At 40.8% G+C, this 18,313-nt stretch overlaps 1 protein-coding gene across 3 annotated transcripts in view; it reads right to left on the bottom strand.

Moving 5' to 3' along the window:
- The window catches only part of LOC110502665 (epidermal growth factor receptor kinase substrate 8-like protein 2), a 134,505-nt gene extending 118,059 nt beyond the window's left edge, over positions 1-16,446 (bottom strand). For all 3 annotated transcript variants that reach the window (XR_005039342.1, XR_005039343.1, XM_036961472.1), the window contains exon 1: positions 16,024-16,446. The gene's annotated coding sequence lies outside the window, so the exon portion shown is untranslated. The remainder of the gene's footprint in view (positions 1-16,023) is intronic.
- Positions 16,447-18,313: the final 1,867 nt, after the last annotated feature.

The raw sequence follows: 18,313 nt of genomic DNA, 5'->3' as shown, positions 1-18,313 counted from the left end.
ATAAGCTAAGCTTCCCCTAAAAGAAATGTAATTAAATTGTCAAAATTATAGTCTAATAAGCCTACTCCTGTCTATACACAAATTAATAAAATCATTCAAAATAGTCTACTACACCAGAAAGCATGATTTGGCCAAAGATCATTTTTAAATAAGCTGTGGATTGCCTACAGTCGGAAGGACCCACAATTTGGGCAGCTCGCGCTGCAAATACTATATAGATTGCTGCGTTGCGACTCAATGAAAAGTAGAGGCCCATATCACAGTATTTCATAATAGTTTGGAAAGCAAATGGCTATCGCTGTAAAGAGAAGACATTGAAAACACTAATGTGTATATATATTTATTTTGTTTGCCACCACAAGTAGTCGCTAGAGCACAATCGGACAAGGACAGCCGAACCAACCAAACCCTCTCCTAGCCCAGACGACGCTGGGACAATTGTGCGCCGCCTCATGGGTCTCCCGGTCGCAACGCAGCCCGGGATCGAGACCGTATCTGCAGTGATGCCTCTAGCACTTAGACCGCTGCGAAGCGGTGCCTTAGACCGCTGCGATGCGGTGCCTTAGACCGCTGCGATGCGGTGCCTTAGACCGCTGCGATGCGGTGCCTTAGACCTCTGCGATGCGGTGCCTTAGACCGCTGCGATGCGGTGCCTTAGACCGCTGCGATGCGGTGCCTTAGACCGCTGCGATGCGGTGCCTTAGACGACCGATGTGAACCTATTTCTCTTCTGCAAACACACAGCCACATTCCCGCACCACCACAACAGAAACTAAATCAAGTCCATAGCTAAACACTTAGCATTATCAATGTGCAAGTAGAGTATATATAAAATATATTATTATATTAGTAGCTAGCTACTTGTGTCGAGTGGTATTGATACAGCTGGTTAGGTCAATTATTAGAGAGTGGTATTGATACAGCTGGCTAGGTCAATTATTAGAGAGTGGTATTGATACAGCTGGTTAGGTCAATTATTAGAGAGTGGTATTGATACAGCTGGCTAGGTCAATTATTAGAGAGTGGTATTGATACAGCTGGCTAGGTCAATTATTAGAGAGTGGTATTGATACAGCTGGCTAGGTCAGTTATTAGAGAGTGGTATTGATACAGCTGGCTAGGTCAATTATTAGAGAGTGGTATTGATACAGCTGGCTAGGTCAATTATTAGAGAGTGGTATTGATACAGCTGGCTAGGTCATTTATTAGTGGTATTGATACAGCTGGCTAAGTAAACTATTAGAGAGTGGTATTGATACAGTTGGCTAGGTCAATTATGTAACGATATAAACTAAACAGATGAGTTTGCTGCAGATAAAAGCCATGTGAACTTTGTCCCCTTCTCTTGAATAAGCATTTTAGACCAGATAAAAGATACAGGGGTTATCTGGTTCCAATATTAACAAACAACTCCATTGAACCTGTATTCATTATGTTGTGATGATGGTGGGTTTATTTGTGTGTGTGTGTGTGTGTGTGTGTGTGTGTGTGTGTGTGTGTGTGTGTGTGTGTGTGTGTATATAAAGTATGGACAGTTTGTGTATACAGTATTATGTGTATACAGTTCTAGAAAGTATGTTTGCACGGCCTTGTGAATTTGTTTGCACTTTGCATGGAGTCAAGGCCAGGTTGGAGTAAAAGCACTTTGTGACAACTGCAGATATAAAAAGGGCCTATGATTGATTGGTTCATTAATTGATGATTGAGTCAATGACCTTTGTTGGGGTTAGGTCGACTGTATAGCCATTTACATTTTATAGGTCAGAGAACAATAACAGATTTGTAATAAAGCAGTTACAATAATGTGTTTGCACTGTGATCCACCTAGCTAGCTTAATGGACTTTCTTTGTGATCCACCTAGCTAGCTTAATGGACTTTCTTTGTGATCCACCTAGCTAGCTTAATGGACTTTCTTTGTGATCCACAAAGTAAACAACATCTATTTTTCTGGCCTAGTTCATATATGAGGATAACTATGTAAAATAATACAATCGATTTATTAATAGGCTATGTCACTGACCATTTGTGTACCTTTAAAAAATATATATATATTAGCTTTGTTTTAATTTGTTCAGTCAGCAATTTAGTTCTTACCCTACGTAATCCGTATAAAACAATAATTATTAAAACAAGATAGGAACTAGCAGGTGCTTGTTGGTGCTATAGGCTGTAGTACTAGGCGTAAATAGGGACGAATGGGGATCACGTCACTCATTTCCATAGAAAATGACCCATGAGCACCAACATGTAAAATGACCCATGAGCACCAACATGTGAAGTGCATAGGAGCACCAACATGTGAAGTGCATAGGAGCACCAACATGTAAAATGACCCATGAGCACCAACATGTGAAGTGCATAGGAGCACCAACATGTGAAGTGCATAGGAGCACCAACATGTGAAGTGCATAGGAGCACCAACATGTGAAGTGCATAGGAGCACCAACATGTGAAGTGCATAGGAGCACCAACATGTGAAGTGCATAGGAGCACCAACATGTGAAGTGCATAGGAGCACCAACATGTGAAGTGCATAGGAGCACCAACATGTGAAGTGCATAGGAGCACCAACATGTGAAGTGCATAGGAGCACCAACATGTGAAGTGCATAGGAGCACCAACATGTGAAGTGCATAGGAGCACCAACATGTAAAATGACCCATGAGCACCAACATGTGAAGTGCATAGGAGCACCAACATGTGAAGTGCATAGGAGCACCAACATGTGAAGTGCATAGGAGCACCAACATGTGAAGTGCATAGGAGCACCAACATGTGAAGTGCATAGGAGCACCAACATGTGAAGTGCATAGGAGCACCAACATGTGAAGTGCATAGGAGCACCAACATGTGAAGTGCATAGGAGCACCAACATGTGAAGTGCATAGGAGCACCAACATGTGAAGTGCATAGGAGCACCAACATGTGAAGTGCATAGGAGCACCAACATGTGAAGTGCATAGGAGCACCAACATGTGAAGTGCATAGGAGCACCAACATGTGAAGTGCATAGGAGCACCAACATGTGAAGTGCATAGGAGCACCAACATGTGAAGTGCATAGGAGCACCAACATGTGAAGTGCATAGGAGCACCAACATGTGAAGTGCATAGGAGCACCAACATGTGAAGTGCATAGGAGCACCAACATGTGAAGTGCATAGGAGCACCAACATGTGAAGTGCATAGGAGCACCAACATGTGAAGTGCATAGGAGCACCAACATGTGAAGTGCATAGGAGCACCAACATGTGAAGTGCATAGGAGCACCAACATGTGAAGTGCATAGGAGCACCAACATGTGAAGTGCATAGGAGCACCAACATGTGAAGTGCATAGGAGCACCAACATGTGAAGTGCATAGGAGCACCAACATGTGAAGTGCATAGGAGCACCAACATGTGAAGTGCATAGGAGCACCAACATGTGAAGTGCATAGGAGCATATCAAAGTCAGTTTCAAATGAAAGAGAGGAGTCTATTTTGGGGGAATGAAAGCAAAGCTACATTTTTCAACCGTGTCCATCAAAAACATTTGGTAAAGGCTTTGATTTCTGGATAAACAAATGGAAAAGGGCGTCTTAGAAAACATCTAATAGAAAAAGTATCAGAAACACTCCCCCCTACCTGAGATATCTACTGCAGCCCTCATAGGCCTCACTCCCCCCTACCTGAGATATCTACTGCAGCCCTCATAGGCCTCACTCCCCTCTACCTGAGATATCTACTGCAGCCCTCATAGGCCTCACTCCCCTCTACCTGAGATATCTACTGCAGCCCTCATAGGCCTCACTCCCCTCTACCTGAGATATCTACTGCAGCCCTCATAGGCCTCACTCCCCCCTACCTGAGATATCTACTGCAGCCCTCATAGGCCTCACTCCCCCCTACCTGAGATATCTACTGCAGCCCTCATAGGCCTCACTCCCCCCTACCTGAGATATCTACTGCAGCCCTCATAGGCCTCACTCCCCCCTACCTGAGATATCTACTGCAGCCCTCATAGGCCTCACTCCCCCCTATCTGAGATATCTACTGCAGCCCTCATAGGCCTCACTCCCCCCTACCTGAGATATCTACTGCAGCCCTCATAGGCCTCACTCCCCCCTATCTGAGATATCTACTGCAGCCCTCATAGGCCTCACTCCCCTCTACCTGAGATATCTACTGCAGCCCTCATAGGCCTCACTCCCCTCTACCTGAGATATCTACTGCAGCCCTCATAGGCCTCACTCCCCTCTACCTGAGATATCTACTGCAGCCCTCATAGGCCTCACTCCCCTCTACCTGAGATATCTACTGCAGCCCTCATAGGCCTCACTCCCCCCTACCTGAGATATCTACTGCAGCCCTCATAGGCCTCACTCCCCTCTACCTGAGATATCTACTGCAGCCCTCATAGGCCTCACTCCCCCCTACCTGAGATATCTACTGCAGCCCTCATAGGCCTCACTCCCCTCTACCTGAGATATCTACTGCAGCCCTCATAGGCCTCACTCCCCCCTACCTGAGATATCTACTGCAGCCCTCATAGGCCTCACTCCCCTCTACCTGAGATATCTACTGCAGCCCTCATAGGCCTCACTCCCCCCTACCTGAGATATCTACTGCAGCCCTCATAGGCCTCACTCCCCTCTACCTGAGATATCTACTGCAGCCCTCATAGGCCTCACTCCCCCCTACCTGAGATATCTACTGCAGCCCTCATAGGCCTCACTCCCCTCTACCTGAGATATCTACTGCAGCCCTCATAGGCCTCACTCCCCTCTACCTGAGATATCTACTGCAGCCCTCATCCTCCACATACAACACCCGTTCTGCCAGTCACATTCTGTTAAAGGTCCCCAAAGCACACACATCCCTGGGTCGCTCCTCTTTTCAGTTCGCTGCAGCTAACGACTGGAACGAGCTGCAACAAACACTCAAACGGGACAGTTTTATCTCAATCTCTTCATTCAAAGACTCAATCATGGACACTCTTGCTGACAGTTGTGGCTGCTTTGCGTGATGTATTGTTGCCTCTACCTTCTTGCCCTTTGTGCTGTTGTCTGTGCCCAATAATGTTTGTACCATGTTTTGTGCTGCTGCCATGTTGTTTTGCTACCATGTTGTTATGTTGTGTTGCTGCCATGCTATGTTGTCATGTTGTGTTGCTGCCATGCTGTGTTGTCATGTTGCATGCTGCCTTGCTATTATTAATTAATGCCTTGCCGTCATTGTAAATAAGAATTTGTTCTTAACTGACTTGCCTAGTTAAATAAATACATCAAAACCCAATAAAGTTGAGGTGAAGACCCCTGCCAACTAATATCAACTTGTATTTAGTTGGATAAATTGTTTACCTTTTGTACATTTAAGAAATATTGCCTTGTGTTTTGTAATTCGGAAAACTAACTTATCTTTAATTAAGATAATTTCTCATTTCTCTCCCTACTGAGGGAGAATGAGAGTTCACAGAAGTAACAAGTAACAGACCTACCAATTAGTTAGTGATTTTATTCATTTAAATTTTGTTTAAGAATGATTATTAAGTGATTAAAACTCAGAATTACTAACAACAACACACACAATCAGTAAAGGAATTACTGCTACAGTGCTACAATGGGAAATCTTTATAGTCACAAACCTGTCCTCCCTTCCACTGGCATACTGTTGACAGAGTGACCATGCAGAGACTTTATCTACTGTTAGAGGCTCTGCGTGGTCAATCCGTCATCTGAAGAGGCCGTACAGCATTTACTGCAATGCAGCTTCCGCAGACGTCAGGGTTTTCATACTTCTTGCGCTTGAAGGAAGTTGTCAGGTAAGTGAGTTTGTGTTTATACAGGACGTACCACCCCCCCCCCCCCCCCTCCTACCGTCAATCAATCATGTCAGTGTGAAGCTGTATGTAGCCCTACGCATTGTCACAACATTTTATAGGCGCACGGTGATGCTGTACGGAGCTTGATTTGGCCTCTGCATGCCTCCGGAGGCTCTGCAATTGCGTCACAGCCTCCATACGAAGCCTCCAACCACATTAGCGGATCAAGCATAAATTGGCTTTGATATTCAGCTCGTAACTGTGTTAGAACAGTCACCAGCCGCTTTTAGTCTGCTTTTTCTCCACTACAGGATTCCTGCCGTAAGCCCTTGAACCGTTACTCCTGTTCATCACAGCTAGCTAACTGCTACCGAGTGGCCCAGCCCGACGCTATCTTTGAGCCAGGCCCATCTCCCAGCCTGATCAGTGGACCCTATGATCACTCGGCTACACAGCTGATGCTTCGCGGACTCTTCACTAACACGACTAGAATCCACTACCACTGGATTCCTGCCGTAAGCTCTGGACTTTTGCATTGGATCATCGCTGCTAGCTTGCTGCTACCGAGTGGCTATAGTGGCTAACACCCTTGTCCTGAAAATAGCACCAGTTGCCTCGAGCCAGGCGCATCTCCCGGCTAGCAAACAAAATTACTACAGCTACAACACGTCTTTTGTCAACTGGCCTGGACCCTTTGTCGACACGGAGCCCCGCCAATCCATCACGACTGGTCTGTCGACGTAATTCCACCCGTTGTGCCCTCAACCGGCCTTTGCCGGACATCGGTGAAGACGCTTCTACTAGCCCCGGCCTGCTAACTTTTTTTTTTTTTTTTTTATGCCGTGTCTCCGCTAGCGTAGTGACGACTGCCCAGCAGCTTCCCTGTTTCATCTATTGCTGTTCACTGGACCCTATGATCACTTGTGTGTGACCTCACCCAGTATAACTACTGCGTCCAGAGATGCAACCTCTCTTATCGTCATTCAATGCCTAGATGTACTTCCACTGTACCCACACCCTACCATACCAGTCTGTTTATTATGCCCTGAATCTATCCTACCACGCCCATAAATCTGCTCCTTTTATTCTCTGTTCCCAACGCACTAGACAACCAGTAGCCTTTAGCCATACCCTCATCCTACTCCTCCTCGGGTGATGTAGAGGTTAATCCAGGCCCTGCCGTGCCTAGCTCCACTCCTATTCCCCAGTCACATCAGAAGCCTCCTCCCTAAATTTGTTTTACTCACTGCCTTAGCACACTCCGCCAACCCTGATGTCCATGTCATGTCTGAATCCTGATTTAGGAAGGCCACCAAAAATTTGGAGATTTCCACCCCCAACTACAACATTTTCCGTCAAGATAAAACTGCCAAAGGGGGAGGAGTTAGCCTGCAAAGTTCTGTCACACTTTCCAGGTCTATGCCCAAACAGTTTGAGCTTCTAATTTTAAAAATGAATCTCTACAGAAATAAGTCTCTCACTGTCACCGCCTGTTAAAGACCCCCCTCAGCTCCCAGCTGTGCCCTGGACACCATTTGTAAATTGATCGCCCCCCATCTATCTTCAGAGGTTGTTCTGTTAGGTGACCTAAACTAGGATATTCTTAACACCCTGGCAGTCCTACAATCTAAGCTAGATGCCCTCAATCTCACACAAATGATCAATGAACCCACCAGGTACAACCCTAAATCCATAAACATGGGCACCCTCATAGATATTATCCTGACCAACTTGCCCTCCAAATACACCTCTGCTGTTTTCAATCAGGATCTCGGTGAGTACTGCTTCTTTGCCTGTATCCGCAATGGGTCCATGGTCAAACGACCACCCCTCATCACTGTCAAACGCTCCTTAAAACACTTCTGCAAGCAGGCCTATCTAATCGACCTGGCCCAGGTATCCTGGAAGGATATTGACCTCATCCCGTCCGTAGAGGATGCCTGATCATTCTTTAAAAGTTATTTCCTCACCATCTTAAATAAGCATGCCCCTTTCAAAAAATGTAGAACTAAGAACCGATATAGCCCTTGTTTCACTCCAGACCTGACTGCCCTCAACCAGCACAAAAACATCATGTGGCGGACTGCACTAGCATCGTCCCCGCGATATTTAACTTTTCAGGGAAGTCAGGAACCAGTACACACAGTCAGTTAGGAAAGCAAAGACTAGTTTTTTCAAACAGAAATGTGCATCCTGTAGCTCCAACTCCAAAAAGTTTTGGGACATGTTGGGGATTAATCAGAATAGTTGGGTAAGATAGATAAGATGTTTTATTTTCATTATATGCTTGTGAGTTATTTCTCATATAGAATGATTCTTGTTGTACTATAGTGGTGGCCGTTTGCAGTTATCTGTTCTCTGTCATGGGGTCAGTTACTTGGGCCACAGAGAGGGGAGAGGTCAAGCTTCATATGTAAACATATCTTTTAAACCATGTTAAAGGATGATTGAGGGGGAACCAATTATCTCTTGTCTCCACAATGTCTGTGTGCCAGTCACTGTGTCTCCGTGAGCTTGTCCAGAATGGGAGTGTCTAAAATGACAATTGATATATAACTTAATGTCTTGGTACTATGTTGTACCAAGAACGAGAAGTAGAACCTCGTTTTAGGAGAGCAAACTGAACGATAATTTATAGCTAATGCTGTCTGGCTATGGAATACTCCTCTCTCAAGTAAAGTCTTCCTTTGTAATGTTCCTAAGATCTGTTATTCGTCATGTGAGTTGAAATGGGTGTGTCTTGGCTATAAATGATACTAAGAACTGTTTTGTAAGCACTCTCAGAGAATTCATAAATAGACACTGAATTGATCTGAGAGTCACAGGGTTGTGATGGAGCTCATATAATTAAAGATGGACTTTATGATAACTCTGACTTGTGTGTGGTTTGCTCTCATGATTTGGTAAATACAGGAAATTTCCACTACAGACACTGTAAAGTCAATAGAGAATAAGAACACCTCCTCCCAGCTGCCCACTGCACTGAGGCTAGGAAACACTGTCACCACCGATAAATGCACAATAATCGAGAATTTCAATAAGCATTTCTCTACGGCTGGCCATGCTTTCCTCCTGGCTACCCCTACCCTGGTCAACAGCCCTGCACTCCCCTGCAGCTACCTGCCCAGCCTCCCATGCTTCTCCTTCACCCAAATCCAGATAGCAGATGTTCTGAAAGAGCTGCAAAATCTGGACTCATACAAATCAGCTGGGCTAGACAATCTGGACCCTCTCTTTCTAAAAATATCCGCCGGCATTGTTGCAACCCCTATTAACAGTCTGTTCAACCTCTCTTTCGTATCGTCCGAGATCCCTAAAGATTGGAAAGCTGCCGTGGACATCCCCCTCTTCAAAGTGGGAGACACTCTAGACCCAAACTGTTACAGACCTATATCCATTCTGCCCTGCCTTTCTAATGTCCTCGAATGCCAAGTTAACAAACAGATCACTGACCATTTTGAATCGCACCATACCTTCTCCGCGGTGCAATCCGGTTTCCGAGCTGGTGACGGGTGCACCTCAGCCACGCTCAAGGTCCTAAACAATATCATAACCGCCATAGATAAGAGACAGTACTGTGCAGCCGTCTTCATCAACCTGGCTAAGGCTTTCGACTGTCAATCACCGTATTCTTATCGGTAGACTCAACAGCCTTGGTTTCTCAAATGACTGCCTCGACTGGTTCACCAACTACTTCTCAGACAGAGTGTCAAATCAGAGGGCCTGTTGTCCGGACCTCTGGCAGTCTATGGGGGCACCACAGGGTTCAATTCTCGGGCCGACTCTTTTTCTCTGTATATATCAACGATGTCGCTCTTGCTGCGGGTGATTCCTTGATCCACCTCTATGCAGACGACACCATTCTGTATACATCTGGCCCTTCTTTGGACACTGTGTTAACAAACCTCCAGACGAGCTTCAATGCCATACAACCGTGGCCTCCAATCGCTCTTAAATACGAGTAAAACTAAATGCATGCTCTTCAATCGATCGCTGCCCGCCCAACTAGCATCACTACTCTGGACGGTTCTGACTTAGAATATGTGGACAACTACAAATACCTAGGTGTCTGGCTTGACTGTAAACTCTTCTTCCAGTCTCATATTAAACATCTCCAATCCAAAATGAAATCTAGAATCGGCTTCCTATTTCGCAACAAAGCCTCCTTCACTCACGCTGCCAAACATACCCTCGTAAAACTGACTATCCTACCGATCCTAGTCTTCGACGATGTCATTTACAAAATAGCCTCCAACACTCTACTCAGCCAATTGGATGCAGTCTATCACAGTGCCATCAGTTTTGTCACCAAAGCCCCGTATAGTACCCACCACTGCGACCTGTATGCTTTCGTCGGCTGGCCCTCGTTACATATTCGTTGCCTAACCCACTGGCTCCAGGTCATCTATAAGTCTTTGCTAGGTAAACCCCCACCTTATCTCAGCTCACTGGTCACCACAACACCCACCCATAGCACACGCTCCAGCAGGTATATTTCACTGGTCATTCACAAAGCCAACACCTCCTTCGGCCGCATTTCCTTCCAGTTCTCTGCTGTCAATGACTGGAACGAATTGCACAAATCACTTAAGTTGGAGACTTATATTTCCCTCACTAACTCTAAGCATCAGCTATCTGAGCAGCTTACTGATCGCTGCAGCTGTAGATAGCCCATCTGTAAATAGCCCATCTGTAAATAGCCCACCCAACTACCTACCTCATCCCCATATTGTTTTATTTACTTTTCTGCTCTTTTGCACACCAATATTTCCAGTATTTCTACTTCCACATCATTATCTGCACATTTATCACTCCAGTGTTAATTGACTAAATTTCTTCGCTACTACGGCCTATTTATTGCCTTACCTCCTCACGCCATTTGCACACACTGTATATAGACTTTCTCTATTGTGTTACTGACTGTATGTTTGTTTATTCCATGTGTAACTCTGTTGTTGTTGTTTGTGTCGCACTGCTTTGCTTTATCTTGGCCAGGTCACAGTTGTCAATGAGAACTTGTTCTCAACTGGACTACCTGGTTAAATAAAGGTGAAATTGAAATGTTGAAATTCCAAGTAACTATGAATGAGGACTAACATGATAAACTTGCAAGCTGAGTTTGAATGGAACATCTGAAAGAAAAGTAGTATTTTTAACAGTTGGTTTTACAATATCTAACAAATAACCAAATCAATATCTAACAAATAACCAAATCAATATCTAACAAATAACCAAATCAATATCTAACACATAACCAAATCAATATCTAACACATAACCAAATCAATATCTAACAAATAACCAAATCAATATCTAACAAATAACCAAATCAATATCTAACAAATAACCAAATCAATATCTAACAAATAACCAAATCAATATCTAACAAATAACCAAATCAATATCTAACAAATAACCAAATCAATATCTAACAAATAACCAAATCAATATCTAACACATAACCAAATCAATATCTAACAAATAACCAAATCAATATCTAACAAATAACCAAATCAATATCTAACACATAACCAAATCAATATCTAACACATAACCAAATCAATATCTAACACATAACCAAATCAATATCTAACAAATAACCAAATCAATATCTAACAAATAACCAAATCAATATCTACCAAATAACCAAATCAATATCTAACAAATAACCAAATCAATATCTAACAAATAACCAAATCAATATCTAACAAATAACCAAATCAATATCTAACAAATAACCAAATCAATATCTAACAAATAACCAAATCAATATCTAACAAATAACCAAATCAATATCTAACAAATAACCAAATCAATATCTAACACATAACCAAATCAATATCTAACAAATAACCAAATCAATATCTAACAAATAACCAAATCAATATCTAACAAATAACCAAATCAATATCTAACAAATAACCAAATCAATATCTAACAAATAACCAAATCAATATCTAACACATAACCAAATCAATATCTAACAAATAACCAAATCAATATCTAACAAATAACCAAATCAATATCTAACAAATAACCAAATCAATATCTAACAAATAACCAAATCAATATCTAACACATAACCAAATCAATATCTAACACATAACCAAATCAATATCTAACAAATAACCAAATCAATATCTAACAAATAACCAAATCAATATCTAACACATAACCAAATCAATATCTAACAAATAACCAAATCAATATCTAACAAATAACCAAATCAATATCTAACAAATAACCAAATCAATATCTAACACATAACCAAATCAATATCTAACAAATAACCAAATCAATATCTAACACATAACCAAATCAATATCTAACAAATAACCAAATCAATATCTAACAAATAACCAAATCAATATCTAACACATAACCAAATCAATATCTAACAAATAACCAAATCAATATCTAACAAATAACCAAATCAATATCTAACAAATAACCAAATCAATATCTAACAAATAACCAAATCAATATCTAACAAATAACCAAATCAATATCTAACAAATAACCAAATCAATATCTAACACATAACCAAATCAATATCTAACAAATAACCAAATCAATATCTAACACATAACCAAATCAATATCTAACAAATAACCAAATCAATATCTAACAAATAACCAAATCAATATCTAACAAATAACCAAATCAATATCTAACACATAACCAAATCAATATCTAACAAATAACCAAATCAATATCTAACAAATAACCAAATCAATATCTAACACATAACCAAATCAATATCTAACACATAACCAAATCAATATCTAACAAATAACCAAATCAATATCTAACAAATAACCAAATCAATATCTAACAAATAACCAAATCAATATCTAACAAATAACCAAATCAATATCTAACACATAACCAAATCAATATCTAACAAATAACCAAATCAATATCTAACAAATAACCAAATCAATATCTAACAAATAACCAAATCAATATCTAACACATAACCAAATCAATATCTAACAAATAACCAAATCAATATCTAACACATAACCAAATCAATATCTAACAAATAACCAAATCAATATCTAACAAATAACCAAATCAATATCTAACAAATAACCAAATCAATATCTAACAAATAACCAAATCAATATCTAACAAATAACCAAATCAATATCTAACAAATAACCAAATCAATATCTAACAAATAACCAAATCAATATCTAACAAATAACCAAATCAATATCTAACAAATAACCAAATCAATATCTAACAAATAACCAAATCAATATCTAACAAATAACCAAATCAATATCTAACAAATAACCAAATCAATATCTAACACATAACCAAATCAATATCTAACAAATAACCAAATCAATATCTAACAAATAACCAAATCAATATCTAACAAATAACCAAATCAATATCTAACACATAACCAAATCAATATCTAACAAATAACCAAATCAATATCTAACAAATAACCAAATCAATATCTAACAAATAACCAAATCAATATCTAACAAATAACCAAATCAATATCTAACAAATAACCAAATCAATATCTAACAAATAACCAAATCAATATCTAACAAATAACCAAATCAATATCTAACACATAACCAAATCAATATCTAACACATAACCAAATCAATATCTAACAAATAACCAAATCAATGACGAATCAATAGATTATAGAAATAAATGTCTGCCCCTGCAAGCCTGTTGGCATTCGCGTCATCGCACTCCCTCATCTGATTGGTTGAGTAGGCGGGCCTTCTGACTTTGTGGCTAGGGTAACTAGCGACAACCATGTCAGAGCTGACACCCCGTTCTTTCGGCAGACATCATTCAATCTTAATCCGGAGCAGATATAAAAACCGAAGGGAGAATTTAACCTAAGTCCATTGCCAAAAATGTGCATCTGCACCAGTTCTTCCACTAAGTCAATTTTCAGTGAACATTGTTAAAAAATAGTCCCTGTGCATAGAGTTGTATGGTTGTTAATCTTCAAAATCAATGATTTTTTTGTTTGTAAAAGCGTAATTCTGTTACCGTGTAACTACACACACACACACACACACACACACACACACACACACACACACACACACACACTAAAGAAGAGATAGCTGTCAAGACCAATGTCCTGGACATAATACTGTCATAAACATAAACCTTTGACGGTCATTGGACTCACGTAATAAGGCGGTCAGTGGAATAGATTTTGCGAAGAAAGATAATCAGAGGTTCCTGAACCTTATATCAGATCTAGGATTGTCACCATGTAACCAATGTCCCATGTGTTTTATATATATCTCTGCCTATAGATATACAGAGAAGAATGTTACCAACGCTTTCTGTCTTAATATGACAACTAGTCATATATCAATCATTTCTAAATGACTTTTATCAAATCCAGAATAATTATTGGCCTATGTTTGGAATTATACATTAACTACATAATTATTCACAAAAGCTCCTACAGGAGTGTTCATTTTCGACAACTATACAATTATAATGCATTTTATTTTCAGGTTAAATCACTACTAGCCTAAAACTAGCTCAAAAACGAGGTTAATCTCAATGCACAGAGATACCATGACAAGATCCTGAGGCCCATTGTTGTGCCATTCATCCGCCACCATCACCTCATGTTTCAGCATGATAATGCATGGACCCGTGTTACAAGGATCTGTACACAATTCCTGGAAGGTGAAAATGTCCCAGTTCTTCCATGACCTGCATAATCACCAGACATTTCACACCCATTGAGCACGTTTGGGATGCTCTGGATCGATGTGTACGACAGTGTGTTCCAGTTCCCGCCAATATCTAGCAACTTTGCACAGCCATTGAAGAGGAGTGGGACCACAATCAACAGCCTGATCAACTCTTTGCAAAGCACTGCATGAGGCAAATTGTCAAACCAAATACTGACTAGTTTTCTGATCTATACCCTTACCTTTAAAATATATATATATTATTGTGACAAATGAATGCATATCTGTATTCCCAGTCATGTGAAATACAAAGATAAAGACCTAATGAATTTATTTCAATGGACTGATTTCCTTATGTGAACTGTAACTCAGTAAAGTCTGATTTCCTGATGTGAACTGTAACTCAGTAAAGTCTGATTTCCTGATGTGAACTGTAACTCAGTAAAGTCTGATTTCCTGATGTGAACTGTAACTCAGTAAAGTCTGATTTCCTGATGTGAACTGTAACTCAGTAAAGTCTGATTTCCTGATGTGAACTGTAACTCAGTAAAGTCTTGGAAATCGTTATATGGTGCGTTTATATTTTTGTTCAGTGTAGAATTCAAAACATACCTATCATATGTTTTGCAAATTCGTAGCATATCATATGAAATGGGTGATGGACATCCACAAATGAATACGTACCATACGAAAGGTAACATATCATACTAAATGGAGTATTTCGTATTTATGTGTAGAATAATACGAAATGCTATGAGACCAGGTTGGTTGAACAGTGCAGAAGTGAACCTCCCCTGACAGTGTTTCTTCTTGTCAAGACCAGTATGCAGGGGATCTAGTTTCAGGCGTTTATTTTAAGCCTTATGTGTTAGCTTAGGAAGCATGAAGACCTTATCTTTCATGTCACCGAGAAATAATTACATTAAATTGATTCACACCTTTGTATAGGGTTAGGGTTTCCCCCACGGTCATATCTCCATGTTACGGTGCTTGTTTACTGAAAACAGACACCAGACAGAGGACTGACTGACTTCATGCGCTAATGAGTTATCTGCTTCTCTCAACACCTGTGTGTAAACGTCAGACACCAAACCTGTTGTCACTGAAAAATACTGTCGGCTGCAACTGTGTTAAACCCGGTTAAAACAGTATACAGTAAGTGCGTATTTAGCATTCAGTGAAATGATTTGATGTGATATGTAAGTACAGGGATTTATGTTTCTAGAACCGTACCGCAGTTGAGAATCGATTCACGTTTAGATGGAGTATTATGGCTGTTTGGGCTTCCAATTCTCCTTTAAACAGAACATGTAGCGGTCTTTGGGCTATAACGAGTAGCGTTAAGGTCATTTAGTCCATTATTAGGGTAAACATTAACCCTACATAGCACGCCATAGGGTTTGGGTAAAATGCATGACGTTATCTATACCAGAAACATGCACCTGCAATTGACATACAACTCTGGACAGATAGATAAACACACCGGTCCAATATCACATGTAATAGTCAAATAGTCTTACCAAGTCAGCGCTGAATCTCCTCTCTCTCTCTCTCTCTCTTCTATTGATGGGACACTGGTGACGAACGTTGCCAGTGAGCGTTGCCTTTGTTTTCTCTCCAAAACACTGAATAGACTGGACGAGGTCAAGGTGCCATTATTTCACTGCAACAACCAATATGTATGTCTTCACCAATACGTCTGTATAAATGAGGTGGATAATGACGCTGATGGTCAAGCCGACTTGACTCTAACCTCCTAGGTTGATGCCAGAGCGATCGGAAGTTGCGGTATTAAAACAAAGTGGTATGTAAATGTATATAGTTGTTTTGTCCTCGCTGTTGTAGGGTAGCCCAGACGGACGACAGTTCCGGAGGCAGGGAGATAAAGCTTTGGAGAGCAGCTCTGGAGAGTGACAGGTGTGAGTACAGGTAACGCAACCTGCGGGAGGGAAGGGGCGGAACCCAGAAGGTCGGGGGCGGGGTATAGCATATTCTAGTGAAGTACGTCCTGAATCTAACACCCAAACCAGGCTTTCATTATGTTGTGTTTGTTGTTTGAATTCAGTTTTATTTTGCAAATATGCTCTGTATATGGTCAAATTACAACACATTTTTTTAAACTAACATTCTTTGTGGGCAACATTTAAGAAATTAAGGGGGGGTATCAAAAAAGAGAGTTCAATCATCAAGTCTATGAGAGTGGCAGAGGGACTTGCATGAAATGAGACACATTTGAAAAGACATTTAGAAAAAGAAAATACTCCAGTATCCATGCATTTATAGCTTTTTCTTCTTCAAAATTGTTATACCTTTTAACATTTACTGACTGCAATGTACAGTCGGTATTCTGTCTCCTGGTATGTAAGTGTGTATGGTAAGAGAGAGGCAGCTTCAAGTTGCTGGCTGAAAGAGGAGCAACAGTGTGGAACATTGCCCTGGTTTCAATGACACAGACAGGTACGAATGACCGCTGGCTCTTTGTCCGGGTAGGCCCTATCTTTCTCTATCTCTATGTCCTGGTACAAATGACCGTGTAGAAGTCTTTGAGTTTCGCTCACAAACAGAGGTGAATTAGTAGCCTGAATCCAAACTCCGTTCCATTTCACTTCACGGTTTCAGTCTGGCTATCTCTACAGTAAAACCACTTGAGCCTACGTCTGTAATGAGGGGCCTTGTTTTCAAAACAGCAGGCAATATAAACATGTTTATGTGTGAAATAAAGAGTATGTAACTTATAAGTAATATCAGATTTACAATCATGTAACAATTGAGAATTGTAACTGCACTAGCAGTCTGAAGTTGTTCTGAAGTTGTTCTAGCTGGACCAGTCTGAATTTGTTCTAGCTGGACCAGTCTAAAGTTATTCTAGCTGGACCAGTCTGAAGTTGTTCTAGATGGACCAGTCTGAAGTTGTTCTGAAGTTGTTCTAGCTGGACCAGTCTGAAGTTGTTCTAGCTGGACCAGTCTGAAGTTGTTCTAGCTGGACCAGTCTGAAGTTGTTCTAGATGGACCAGTCTGAAGTTGTTCTAGATGGACCAGTCTGAAGTTGTTCTGTGTGTTAAATGTCATGTCGTGGTAGTGGTATGCTGTGGTATGTTCTTGCGGTTGTCATTCTGTTATTTACTTGTCTCTTAGTATGCCCAGCAAAAATGACCCCTCTTAGATTACTAACGTTTATTGATTTGGATTGAATTAAATCTTTAAAAATTAGAGAGATTGTTTGTTGTTGTTGTTTTATTAGGATCCCCATTAGCTTGTTGCTATAGCAGCAGCTACTCTTCCTGGGGTCCAAACGAAACATGAAAGCTAATATAGAACGTTAATAGACAAGAACAGCTCAAGGACAGAACTACCTACATTGTTTTAAAGGAACACGTAGCCTACATATCACTACATACACACAAACTATCTAGGTCCAATAGGGGAGAGGCGTTGTGCCGTGAGGTGTTGCTTTATCTGTTTTTTTTAAAACAGGTTTGCTGTTTATTTGAGCAATATGAGATGGAAGGAAGTTCCATGCAGTAAAGTCTCTATGATACTGTACGCTTTCTTGAATTTGTTCTGGATTTGAGGAACTGTGAAAAGACCCCTGGTGGCATGTCTGTTGGGGTAAGTGTGTGTGTCAGAGCTGTGTGGAAGTTGACTATGCAAACAATTTGGGATTTTCAACACATTAATGTTTCTTATAAAAACTTCTTAGGGAGTCCAGTCAGCAGAACACCTGTCGACAACATCTGGAGAAATTGGAGGATGTGCAATTCAAATAAATAGCACTCTTCAAAGTGGTAGGCATATCCAATATTTATTGGA

Source organism: Oncorhynchus mykiss, chromosome 2 (assembly GCF_013265735.2).
Source record: "Oncorhynchus mykiss isolate Arlee chromosome 2, USDA_OmykA_1.1, whole genome shotgun sequence".
NCBI classification, from domain to species: domain Eukaryota; kingdom Metazoa; phylum Chordata; class Actinopteri; order Salmoniformes; family Salmonidae; genus Oncorhynchus; species Oncorhynchus mykiss.
Note: the sequence above shows the minus strand (reverse complement) of the source record. Positions and strands in the feature narration are given on the sequence as shown.